This window comes from Triturus cristatus, chromosome 5_2, assembly GCF_964204655.1.
Source record: "Triturus cristatus chromosome 5_2, aTriCri1.1, whole genome shotgun sequence".
Lineage (NCBI taxonomy): Eukaryota > Metazoa > Chordata > Amphibia > Caudata > Salamandridae > Triturus > Triturus cristatus.
In genome coordinates, this window is record NC_140588.1 from 700,006,987 (window position 1) to 700,020,481 (window position 13,495).

The 13,495-nt window shown below is 44.7% G+C and overlaps 1 protein-coding gene across 4 annotated transcripts in view; it reads left to right on the forward strand.

Annotated features, from left to right (window-relative positions):
* Nucleotides 1–409: 409 nt before the first annotated feature.
* BCORL1 (BCL6 corepressor like 1) overlaps nucleotides 410–13,495 on the forward strand; it is a 1,042,621-nt gene continuing 1,029,535 nt past the window's right edge. The window contains exon 1 of one of the 4 annotated variants that reach the window (XM_085607780.1): nucleotides 410–734. The gene's annotated coding sequence lies outside the window, so the exon portion shown is untranslated. Of the gene's footprint in view, nucleotides 1,081–13,495 lie in introns of all 4 variants that reach the window. The other 3 variants (XM_085607776.1, XM_085607781.1, XM_085607778.1) reach the window with 3 other exon arrangements.

Below are 13,495 nucleotides of genomic sequence, written 5' to 3' on the forward strand. Positions count from 1 at the left end.
GACACAGATAACGTGCTTCACAGACAACTGCACTGCGAGTTTCTCTTACATAACAGGGTAATGCACAGTTAGTAGTGCAAGCTTCTTTAACTGACAACATGTCCGCGAGTCTTGTACTATGGTGTTAAGGGCCCCCTGAAATCCTTTCCCCTTGGTGTAATTTCCATCACATTGAAGATAAGTCACCCCCGCAGATGAACAAAGGCCTTGGCTGAGCACCCGGGCTCACATGACGGTCTTGCACACACAAGGAACAGGTGCTGCACGGGCTACCAAAGAATGCACAGTTGTATTTATAAACACTATTGCACATCTGCCATTGAGACGAGTCCCGGCTTGGTAGATGGCATGCGTTGTGATCGTGTCTTAAGAGTCAACGTTGGTATTATGGTAACAGGGGTGCTCTAGTGTTGTTCCGTAGGTGCCCACTGAGGTGCTCCGGGGCCCGGGCTTCGGCGGGACGCTGCGAACTAGTTGTGCTCCCCTCGCTGCCGGGTGCCGCGTCGCTCCTGACTGTGTCATGTCCGCTGCCAGCGCCCCGCGGGGTCAGGGGTAGGTGCGGGAGGAGGCGCAGGGTGTGTCCGGTCGCTGCTATTAGAGGCCCCTGGGTCGGGCTGCACTGTCCGCGCTGCCCCCGGAGGAGGAGGAGGAGCAGCGGCTGAGGAGGAAGCGCTGCGAGCGGCAGGGCCAGGAGCAGAAGAACGCGCAGTACCGGCACTCTCTCCGGGCCTCGGGTGAGTGCGGAGCAGGAGGCGGGCCGGGAGGGCAGGTAATGGCGGGGGCGGCCGTTGCTCCCGAAGAGAGAGGAGCTGAGGGCTGAGCACGTAATCCGTGTGGAGCCGACGGAGGGTCGCCGGCTGTTTCCTGTGGGAGTGGGGTTATCGGCAGCCGGAGAGTCCCCGCTCACTGGAGGCTGCGCCCTCCGATATCCTACGGGGTTTACAACGTGCCCCAACAAGTTAGGCTGCTAAAGTCGTGACCCCGGAGCCTGGTACCCGGGGCCCCGTCGAGGTGACCCCAGTCCCCACACCAAGCCCCCGGCCTCTCGCGCAGTCCTTCTGTGAGATGTCACACGTCCCGGTAAGCAAGGGGGGGGGGGGGGAGGGGAGGTCGGTTCGAGGCCACCTTTAGGCACTAGAAACGTTGGCGGTTGCAGCAGGGGGCTGTGGGGGTCACGCCGCTGTCACACAACCGCCTCTTTACCCGACACCTCACCGCCTATCAGGGACCAGGGGCAGGGTCCCCTTAGAGTACATGTCACAAAACACCGTCTGTCATCGTTACTGCCCCCCACCACCCCCTCCGACTGGAGTGCCCCTCTGTGGAGTGCCCGGTACCATTTAGCGACCCCCGCCCCCACCATGACTCTTAGTGTGACCTAAATAAGCTCTGGTAGTTCCTCAGCAACGTAGAGCTAGGCATTACACCCCCTCCCAATCAACATGCCTTTGCTGACTTTGTAGACGAAGGTAGTACCCCCGCCCCCAATTTCAATCATGGGCATTACGTCTATAGGTCCTGTCCGATCTTGGTCCCTGACAGTGCCCGCCTATGCCCATATATCATTCGAATAGACTTTATACTGGACACTGTAGTATCCTGCTAAGCAATGCTTCACACGAGTGCTGACCCTGCAGCTGCCTTCTCCTTCGTAGAACCTAGCACTGCCTTCTGATATAGCCTGGCAGTGGTCTCCTGTGCTACGTTCGACCAGTATTAGCAAAACAGTTAATATTCTTTCTCTTCTATAGGTCTTGTCCGATCTTGAACCCAGGCAGTGCCCGCCTATGCCCATATACCGTTTGAATAGCTAGACAGTAGCAATGCTCCACCCAAGAGCGTTGACCCTGCCGCTCCCTACCCTTCATAGACCTGGCACTGCCTTCTCGTGATATAGCGTGGCAGTGGTCTCCTGTCCTACATTCGAATAGTATTAGCAAAAGAGGTAATGTTCTTTCTCCCGCGGCGTCAATGTCACCTTTCTTGAATTCAGCAGTCATAATTTTTGTTTGTGGCCTCAACTTCTTCACATTAGTGCAATGTGCATACTACCGCGCAACGTACCTGCGGATTTGTTTATTGCTAGGTAGTTATACATATTCCATATACATATTCCCAATGTATACAGCCTCCCCTGGATTGTTGTGCTCTCTAGGCCACAAACTTTATGCGATCTGAGTGGGCCACACTAAAAGGCCAACTCAGCCTCCCACCAAGTCTACGAATGATGGGACTTCTGCCTCACCGAGAACAACAATTGCATAATACAATGTCCAGGGTTGTGGCTTCGCATCCGTGGCGTATACCTCGTGTACCACTGGCTCCGAAAGGTCTGTTTACTGACATGCATATAGCACAGGGTCTGCATTGGTATAGCATCGGAGTCCTTTTCGTAGTCAGAGGATGGCTGTTCAAACGATTCCGAGGTTGCCATCGCAGACCGATGTGAACAAGTGCTGGCAGTGGCCTGAACTGGAACGAACATTGTTCTTTTAGTTCTGTGAGGTGTGGGTTCAGTTTGTTTTTTTCTGCTAAGAACGTAGGACAGTATGTAACATGTCGTTTGTTCATTTTCCCGGCCTGTAGGTGGCCCCCTTACTAACAGAAGTATATATTTGGAAGGCAAGTGGTGGTAGCAAATGTAATTGGACGACACAGTAGCTAGTTATTTACATCTCAGGTCTGCTTTAAGTGATGAAAACAACTACAAGATCTACTCATGTGTTGGATGCGTCCAACGTTCTCTCTAATGTGCACTGTTGGATGTTATGAACATGACATGTAATTAAAGATACACACTGTAGTGAGCTCGGTAGTACGAAAGATATATCTGTTCCACGTTGAATGAGTGAAGCGTTCTGTGTAACGTGAACTGGAAAAACTTCATTACAATACAAGCATTGGCAAATCCAACAGATTTGGCTTTGCTAATGCTTCATTTGTTTTCTCATGGTTTTTGGAAAATGTTATTCTAGAGGAAGTTGCAGGACCTTTCCCAATCTAAATCAAATTGGTTAAAAGGATTTTTTTTTTAATCCCAAAATGCACACATTACCACATTAGTCTCTGACATTGAAGGGATCTAGTTTGTATGGATCTGCTCCTTGTGAAATGGCAAAATACTGTCACTCAGTGAAGTAAGCCAGTAGCTGTAGCAGGCTAACCTAAAGCCCACTGCTGTATGCTGCGTGGGCATTAATGACACAGTAACAGACCAACATATGATGGTGTAAGGCTGAAACCCTCTATAAATAAGTATATCATGCATATAATTATAGCAAAACATGAAGGTCCTCGCTAATTCTAGGCCTTAATAATTTTAGTAAAATGAAAAGTTTCATGCTAACGTCAGAGCTCAAAATGCTTCTGGTGAGGGTATGGTGTATGAATAGAGACTGACTAGGAGTATGATACTGGTTTTATTTTCTTGAGCGTTGCTTCAGCTTCCTTGATCTATATAGCAGGACTTTCCATGATGATGATGTGGGAAGACATTTACCTGGAGCATATACTTAGGTTTTTGGGTCCTACTAATCGATTTTCCTAATTAATGGTGACACAGAACAGCAGCTTTCCAGGAGGGAAAGCTGAGCAGATATTGTCTTCTCTCAGTTTTGTCATTTACTATCATAATTATTCTCTAGCGGAAAATTGACTCCTTGGAAGCTGCAACATGGGCCCTTCTACACATTTCTGTCCTAGACAATATTTGTATGCTGGTCCCATTGTATTCAAATGTGAATGCTATACCTTATGGTGCATAACATCAAGGGCAATGTTATTCCTTGGCACTCTGCCATGGCACTATAGCCTGAGTCTTAAGCATGACTCTAGATCAAGTGGCCAGTCATGGCACTGCAGCCAGTAGAGATTAGTGCACAAGGACTTCTCAGTGCTTACTTTGTAAAAGAATTAGTGCCGGTGCACAAAGTTTAGCTCTGAAGCTTGCAGTTTGCGATATCAAATTAGGGGGTTGCCGAATACCAAGGCTGGGTAGTCTTGATTCCACCTCTTTCATCTCCTATCAGACATTCCCTGCCCATTTGTCTCAATCTTTTTCAGGTTCTTTTTCATCCTTGCTTTTTTTCTAGCAGAGGAGCACATTCAGAAGCCTGTCAGAAACTTACTGGTAAGGCTGCCGGCAGAGAGACTGTGCAGTGCCAAAACACAGAGCCATCATCCATATGAAGCAAACACTGAAAGCAATGATGACCAGTTACGAAAACAGAAACGTACTTACCGGCACAGGCGATTGAAACGCCACACAACCTTCAATAGGATGCGACAGCTCAGGTGCAAGGCTGATGCGTGCAGCAGTTGCAGGTGGCATCCTGTGCAACAAACTCTGCCTGAAGAGCATATACTCCCAATGGCAGCAGACAGAAGCGCGAAATATAACACAGCCACATTACTGAAGCCACCGCCACCGTTTGACACTCCAAAGAAACAGAACATCGGTGCCAGGTGGGCTGCATGGAGCGAAACATTTGATGATTTCAGAGATGCGCTGGAAGAGGAAGACGATAAGAAGATCATTAAATACTTGAAAAACTTTGCTGATGAAGACGGAGTGAAAGAAGTGCTAAAGAAAGTCTCACAAACTGAAGCAATTTCGTACCAATAGATAAAAGAAGCATTAGAAGCGCAGTTCAATCCGATGCTGAATGTTGACTATGAAAGGTACATCTTTAATCAAGCATGGCAACAGGCTGGTGAAAAGATGGAATAGTTTGTTGAGATACTTACCGCACTTATCAAATGCTGTAAGTTTTGTGATTTCAATGATGAAGAAGCCATGCACCTCAGTCATCGATAATTGTCTCTCAGACACTCTCAGAAGACTCGTGTTGAGAGAGACACTCATATTAGAGAAAATACTAATGGCTACAACGGCAGAAGAAAGAGCAGATCGACAAGCTGCTGATTTAAAAGCAGGAACAGAGCGCAATGAATCCACGTTGATCATGAAAAACAAGCATAAACACAGAACAGATGCACCCAGATCCACGTCTCCAAAGAAAGGAAAGTTATGCTTTCAATGTGGGTTTTCATTTCCCCATGACGGTAAATGTCCAGCCATGGACAGACATGCAAAGGCAATAATCACACAAATACTGAGGGTAGAGGCTATAGCAATCCGCACCGAACAATATACTGTTTGAGCAGTGAATAATGGTGCACAGAACCGAGGAGCACTTCCCTCTATGCTCCTTACTAGGAAAAATCCTATACAAACATCACTATCAACTGGTTTAGTACTCAATATAGTGTAATTCAAACAAAATCCATAATGATAAGCACATAAAGAAGATTCTGGAGATTCCAAATGTTTTCTTTGTATTCCAATCAATTCTTTATTCAATGTTCATTAAAATTCAGAAGGACCATAGCCGACGCGTTTCGTCTCGAAAAGAGACTTCTTCAGGGCTCATAAGAGTTTCACAGTCGTTTTATATTGCTTCAGTCCAAAATTCATAAGAAGATATTCATGTATTACTTGTATTCATGAATACGGCGTGGTGGCCAACAGCGTCTCTGTATTTCGGGTTGAAAGTCCTTTTGAATTTTAATGAACATTAAATAAAGAATTGATTGGAATAAAAAGAAAACATTTGGAAATCCGGAATCTTCTTTATGTGCTTATTATTGTGAACTTTCTTTGAATGACACTATATTGAGTGCTGAACCAATTGATAGTGAGATATGCAAAGGCTGCGATAAAGAAAACCACTTTGTAATGGTCTGCAAAGCGAAAGAGAAACCAAATGTGTCACAGCGAGAAGAGAAAATGGGCGCCAGAAGGTTACAAAAGCATTCTAGCCACGCCCACAAGGCCCAAAGTCGACATCAGTTATAAATAGAAACAAAACAAAGTCGATCATTGTCAAATTCATCATTTAAAGGTTCTTCAATGTCCCGATCAATTGCTAGTGAAGCAGACGGATGTGCGTTGATGATATCTACCAAAGAACGGCATGAACATGTAGGATTCGCTGCTTGCAAAGGTCAAAAGAAAAGCATCAAACGGGGTGAAAAATTTAATTTGGACACTGCCCTCAAATTATATTAAAGGTGAACGGTTACCCCATAACCTTCATTATAGACAGTGGTGCATCGATAAATATCATGCCAGTGGAAACGTTTAACAGCCTGTCCCATGTGCCACACCTTACCCCATCAAAAACGAAGGTATACACGTGGGCTGCGGCTAAACCGTTAGAGGCAAGTGTTATTCACAGCAACCACGAGACACAAAACTACATTGGTGCAAGCATAAATTCATGTTCAAGGAAATTCGTCGAGTGCATGGTTATTTAGCTCTCCCACTGCTGCTAACAAGGGACTGATATCTCTGAACTACAACATCCATGCTCAGCCTGAAATGGTGAGTCTGTTCCCGTAGTTGTTTCATGGCCTTGGAAGACACAAATCGGTGAAAGTGCAACTTCATAGTAATGAAGACAATCGTCCTGTTGCCCAATGGCACCATAAAGTCCCTTTCCACTTACAAGTAGCCTTTTTTAAAATTTTGTTTTTTCAGAGTTTTATATAGCACAAACTAGACCCGAAGATATCGGGTATCAGAGCGCTTTACATAGTACCAGTTTCATTACATGAGGACACATTAATTTTTTGTTAGGCACGGGGAGAGTAAGTGATTTGCCCAGAATCACAGGATGTTGAGCGTCGTTGCTGAGACTCGAACCCGGTTCCCCAGCTTCGACGTCGACCATTCCAGCCGTAAGGCTACATCCTCTCCAACTAAGCCATTGAGAAAGAACAAGAAACACGGTTGAAGCATGACAACATTGAAGGCTCCACTGGTCCCACGATCTGGGTTTTACCCATAGTTTTGGTGTAAAAAAAGTGGAGGTGCACTGCGCGTTTGCGTTGATATGCACCAGGCCAACAAAGCAATCGATAGGGAAAGACATCCTGGTCCCCACATCGCAGACATGATCAAGCAGCTGAACTGAGTCAACGTCTTCTCCCGTCTTGAGCTGAACAAAGGATATCAACTCAAGCTGGAGGCAAACTGTAGGTACATTACTAGTTTTTCAACTTATGCTGGTTTGTTCATATACAAAAAAGACTGAGGGTTGGGGTATCTTTGGCTTCGGAGATATTTCAGGATGTTATCTGCCGAATAATTCAACCTGTCACACATGCTTTCAATTACAGTGATGACATACTGGAATTTGGGACAACACAAAAGTAGCATGACAAGGCCCTTTCGCAAATTTACCAATTACTTGCTGATCCAGGTCTCACTTTGAATGAGGCCACGTGTGAGTTTCACAAAAACAAATTCAAATTCTTTAGGCACTTATTCTCTGATGGGGGAATGACTCCTTATCTGGATGAAGTGCAAGCATTATCATCTACTTGTCCCCCACCAGATGTAACCATGCTGCGATCCTTCTTAAGCATGGCCAGTTATTACTCAAAATACATTCATGATTTTGCTACAGTGAGTGCCCCTTTGAGAGATATAACAAAGCAAAATGTCCCAATCCAGTGGTCTCGTAATGCAATCAAAGTTTGAAAGGCACAAAACTTGGGATTGAGAATGCAACTGAAATGGCCTATTTTGACCCTAAGTTACATATTGAGATCACAGTAGATTCAAGCCCGGTGGAGCTGGGGACAACACTATGGCCATCCGAATGCCCAAAAACACATTATAGCCAATTCCAGTAGAAGCCTGTCTGAAACAGAATCTGCCTACTCTCAGCCGTAGAAAGAGTCTGGCTGTAGTGTGGGCCTGCAAACACTTTCATGTATTTTTATATGGGAAATGTTTCGCTATCATCACAGACTACCAGGCGTTTTCTCACTATCTTTGGAAACCTCAAAGCGAAGATGCCCCATTGCACCGAGAGGTGGGGGTTGTGACTTATAAAGTACAATTATGTGATTGTACATAAACTGGCGAAAGATCAAAACCCTGCAGACTACTTTTGACGAGTGCTGCTACATTGCCACAGTTCAACTTCCAAAGCGGCTGAAGAGTATCTTAGCTTCATTGTGAGGTCCAGAACGCCAGCAGCTCTGTCCATTTGAACAAATGAGTGCAGCGTTGAACACAGATAAGGTTCATGTTCAGTCTCAAAGACATCTTGGAAAAAAAGTGTTTGGCCCTTTGCCGATGAGGTAGAATAAAAAAAATGTACAGGATGAGCTATCCATCACCCGAGACGGTATCATATTGAGAGGTTCGTGAATTGTCATAGCTGTGAGTTTGAGACCGCAAATCATTGAACTGGCCCATGAAGAACATCATAGCATTGTAGCCACCAAAAAGCCTTAAGAGACTGATCGTGGTTCCCTTGCCCAGATGAACGATTTGAGAAAGAGCTGAAAGCATGTCATCTTTGTAACTGTTTATCCCCCAAGGTGGCGCAACATCCATTGACAATGTCTGACTTCTTTGGGCCTCTAGGAAATGGACATCATCTCATGATAGTCATTGATGAATATTCACATTTTCCTTTGGTGGAAGACTTGTCATCGACAACCCATGACAAAGTAATCGAGCGTCTTGATGACATCTTTTGTAGCGTGGGGCATCCCTGCTATTCTCAAATCTGACAATAGAAGGTAATTCAGCAAGCATCGATAGAGGGAATCGATCTCAACCAAGCCATGTGCCATGTCTTTCGTGTCTAACGATCAACTCCTCACTTTTCAACTGATGAGAGTTCTGCCACTTTGCTATTTGGGAGAGCCATCAGAACCAAACTACCACAATGGACATTGGGCCGATCTATGAATGTAGATGAGGTTTGTGTCACAGACGCTTCTCGAAAGTGTTAGATAAAAACATATGCTGATCAGCGCCGACACACCCAGGAAACTGTCTTTAGAAAAGGGGACTGGGTACTGGTCAAACAGAAAAGGAAGCAAAAAACAAACACTTTGTTGTTTGTTGACCCTTTGTGGGTTGTAATGTGCAAAGAACACATGGTGACAGTGCATTGTCCCGGAAAGTCCATCACACAAGACTCATCACACTGAAACATCAACCTCGATGTTCGTCAGCTCCTGATATCACAAGTGAGGGGACCAAGCCTACCTGTCCAGATCAAGCATTTAAACAGATAAAATTGGTGCCTGATGAAGGTGCCCCTCAAGTACCTCACACCATTTGATCTGACTGACCAGTGTAAGCACCCGACGACTCATTGAGGAACTATGATGCTAATGCTGTCTGAATTTTTTATTTAACAAGGGGGCGATGTAGTGTCTTGAGATTATGCACGCTAGCACTCTTGCGGTTCTGGGCAGACTCTTAACAGGAATTACTTAATCAGCCGGGAGGTGTTAAGGTGTAAGTTTAAAAGTTATGACGCAGAGCCCCATTTGTGGCGTATTTCATTTGCATGCTCCAGGGCTAGGGAGGAGGCTACAGTATCCCTTGACCCTTGATCTCGGTTTCTTGATGTAAAGAATTAGGCTCTGAGTAAGAATGGCCAGTTATAAGTGAATAATGGTGCTGCATCACCTTTTTCAGCATTATGTCTGTAATAAATACAAATCCACATGTTTTAGTTGAAGTTAATCTTCTAAATGGTTTGCTTTCCGAGTTTAGGTTGGTACATCTTTGTTTCAATAAATATGTAGCTTTTGAGTAAAACCGGGTGCAGAGTTGATGCTTGTAGAGCTGGAGCACTGTTTGAAATTTTCATTCATGCATCTGTGTGCGAGCCTTACTGTCTACTTGATACCCTTCCATTGGTGATTGGGAGCGAGAATGCATTCTTTCAGTCCTGGTCTCTGCTTCCCCCACTCAGTCCTTGTGATTAGAGATGTATTTGTGACTCCACCCTTTCATATATTCCACGGTCTGTCTCTGCTCAGCCTGTCATCCCCTTCTCACCCTACTCCTGCCAGCCACGAAGAGCACCAAATAAGACTGAAATGCCCAAATACCGAAAGTCTGGTAATTTCTTAGTATATTATTTTTATCTTTTCTATGGCATACCCCGGGATACGTTGGAGACATGGATGACAAACGTCATTCTCCAACGGTTGACGTTTGGAAGAAAGTGCACACAGTCTTAGTTTAGCTCGCCTAAAATGCCTGCTTGATAACATATACAATTTGTTTTCTTTGGTGAAGTAGGCAGTAGTGATTTAAGTGAAGTATTTTTATGTGAGGAAGATGATCTTTAACTGGAACCTTGCTCTGGCAGGCAGTAAATCTCTCAAGAACAGGGTATACTGGATCATTCCTTGAGTTTGGCATTGTTTAAAATTTGTCTGAAAGGATACATTTATTGGTAAAATCACATGTATTCATATGCAGACCTAACAGAATTTGTAGAGCCAACTTTCTGCTCTTATGTCAGTGTTTCATTGCAAAAAAACAGTCTGTAAGCCCCTATCTCAGACATGCCAATAGACCATATTCAGGCTGGGGACTCCTGATTTATTTTAGTAAAAAATTGCTTTATTTTGGCTGTCTTCCCCCTGAAGTTGCCTCTGCTTCAATAGAAGCCAATGGGGAAAATACATTCTCCTGACTATTTTTCTGAGTGCTGAAACCTTTCAAACACTCGCCCCCAGTCACAGATCTGGGTTGAATCCATCACCATTCTTTATCTCACTTTGCCACCCCAGTTCAGACACGGCTATATGCAAATCAGTCTTGACCCTGTGGCTCATGGGAACAGTCCAGCCCGAACTGCCAAGCCATGTCTTTCATGGACCGGAAACAAGCATCCTATGACCGGTTTCGGGCTAACACCTTCTTCAGCCAGGCTAGCTGGAATCCAGTGGCAAAGTGAGCAAGGTACCCACGTCTGGGCATACCCTGCCAACTTAGGGCGAACAAAGCAAACACAAGGAGATGATGGACGGAGTGCTGAAACTTTAACTGAAAACAAGAAAGGCAGTAACAAAAAAAGTGGAAATCTAAAATAAAGAAGGAGCAAGAAAGAGCGAGAGAAAGAGCGATGGAGCAAAAGCAGAAGAACTGAGGTATGAGCTTTGGGAGCCGGGGTCCGCAGGGTGCCTGGTCAGAGGACCAGGCACAGGTAAGACCTAGGGGCTAGGAGGCTCCTACGTAAATCACTTCTGAGGAAGGTGCAAGAATAAAGGGCTAAATCCAATTTCAATATACCTCACCAAATACTTTTGTACCAGCTTCACGTAGATAAGGAAGGCCTCAACTATTCCTCAATAAGGGGTTATGAGGCTGCAGTATCGAGGCTCAGATGGACAGCTGATCCGTCAACTTTCTTTTCACATAGGACCATTAAACAATTCCTGAAGAAACTCTTTAGGGCTTATCCTTCTGTTTGACGCTCTGGGAACTGAACAGAGTGCTCAGATTGCTGATGCAGCAACCCTTCGAGCCCATCAATAGCGTGGATCTCCAATATCTCTCATGGAAGATTACACGGCTCCTGGATCTTGCCTTATCCAGGAGAATGTGGGAGCTCCTAACTTTCACAGTAAATGAACCATACATAAATTTCACAAACAACAAAGTACCCTAAGTTTATGCACAGAAGTACCCTTGGACTTTAATTTGATTGTGTGCAGGTACAGCAAATTTTCTATGGACCACTCAAAGGATTTATGCCTTTCTGATTAGCTCTTTGTCTCTTTTGGCTGCCGAGATAAAAGCCACCCTATGTCTATGCAGGGCATTGCCTCTGGTTGTAACGCATCATCACTTTCCTCCACAATAAAGCACCTCATCAAGTCAGTATGAAGGGGTATTACATGAGACGCATGTCTGTGACAGCTGTGCTCTGTGCGGTAGTGTCCCTTCAAACTTCTGCAGAGCAGCATTTGGAAAAGTTGGCACATTGGGGCAGATTCACAGAACTAATCGGAGATAAAATCCTAAACTTACTACTTTTGGTATTCACAGAAGGCCTTTAGTAGTAGTAAAGTTAGGACTCCTAACTTTACTACTACTAAATGCCTTTTGTGAATACCAAAAGTCATAAAGTTAGGATTTTGTCTCAGTTTAGTAGTAGTAAAGTTAGGAGTCCTAACTTTATTACTATTAAATGCCTTCTGTGAATACCAAAAGTAGTACGTTGAGGATTTTATCTCAGATTAATTTTGTGAATCGACCCCACAGTCGCCAAGTACTACTGCCTGGACTTAAATGGAGAGACAGATTCTTCTGTGAGCCAAAACGTCCTTTGAAACCTATTGCATTAAAAATAAACCTGCCCACTGCTCAATTTTAATGTTGATATACTGCTTTCTGTTTTCATTCAAACTTCAGATTCTATGAAAGCTCTAGTGCTAGAGAAGAAATTAGTTACTTAGCTGTCACACCAGTTCACTATGGTCGGTATCTTTCATAGATTCACATTCGACCCTCGCTCCTCCTCGTCAGAGACTCACTACTGCTGTTCGTATCCTTCATAGCTGTGCTTATGAAATATGAGCTGTCGTGGGCTCCCGGGGAGTGGAGAGCTCAGCACTTCCACCTCATTGGCTGAAGTTTGTGTTTTCACAAATGAGGTGGTTGTGCTACTAAATAAACACTGTTGTGGGGGCTGTGGCCGTTTTAACACTGTTTAATGCTAGTTTGAAAGTGTTGGGGATTCTCAGCCTGACAATGGAGAATGGTTTAAGCATGTAAATCAATGAAAGAGACCAATGCTGGAGTTATAGTTAAATACCTAATTTCTTTCCTTTCTTACAAGATATACTCTAAAACTCTAAAATGTCGCTATTTATTAAACCACGCATCAGATTATGAATGAGGATGTTACCTGTTGGAATCTAGAATAAGCACAGCAAAACCCTCTTGATATGAACTAGTCTTAGGGTACCAAGAATCAAATCATCCATTCATCGAAGGAACCGGCGTGATCTATTTCCACCTTAATGGGAATAGAAAGAGTAAAAGGAGTGGGTTGGTGGGGAACGTCTTCTCAGAGTTATTAGATCTCAGGAGTAGCACAGTGTAGCGTAGTGAGGATCTTGACTTAAGTGGTTAAAAAAACCGAGCTTGCACAGCTCCTCTGGTTTCATGGGTAGGGTCTCAATGCCTGGGACAGGTGATGGACGAACAGAGTATTGTGTTTGGAAGCAAGCAACCAACAGAATGTAGACAAACTTCAAACTCAAAGGCTTAGAGGACCTGAGCAGATTTTAGGTACAGTGTGTTGCCATTAATCAGCTGTTTGATAAGTATCTGGAAGCATTAGCTGATTCTTCGAACACGCTTGTTATGTTTGGTGTATGTAGCTCCTTGGAGCCCTGATGTGCTACAGGAGGCGGTCCTGCAACCTCTCCAAACTTGCAGACTTGAGTACCGCTGCTGTAGGGGCATAGCCAAGGGTACCGCCAATTGTCAGAAGGTCTGTAAAACTTCAAAACCTGATTACCAGATACACTATGAAGTGGCTTTGGGATGCTGCTACGTTTACCAGAGATGTGGAAAACTGAGTGGAGCCGGATGTGACTGGACTACGCATATTTAATGATCTGCATTCTGCGTGGGACTCCGTTGGTATGA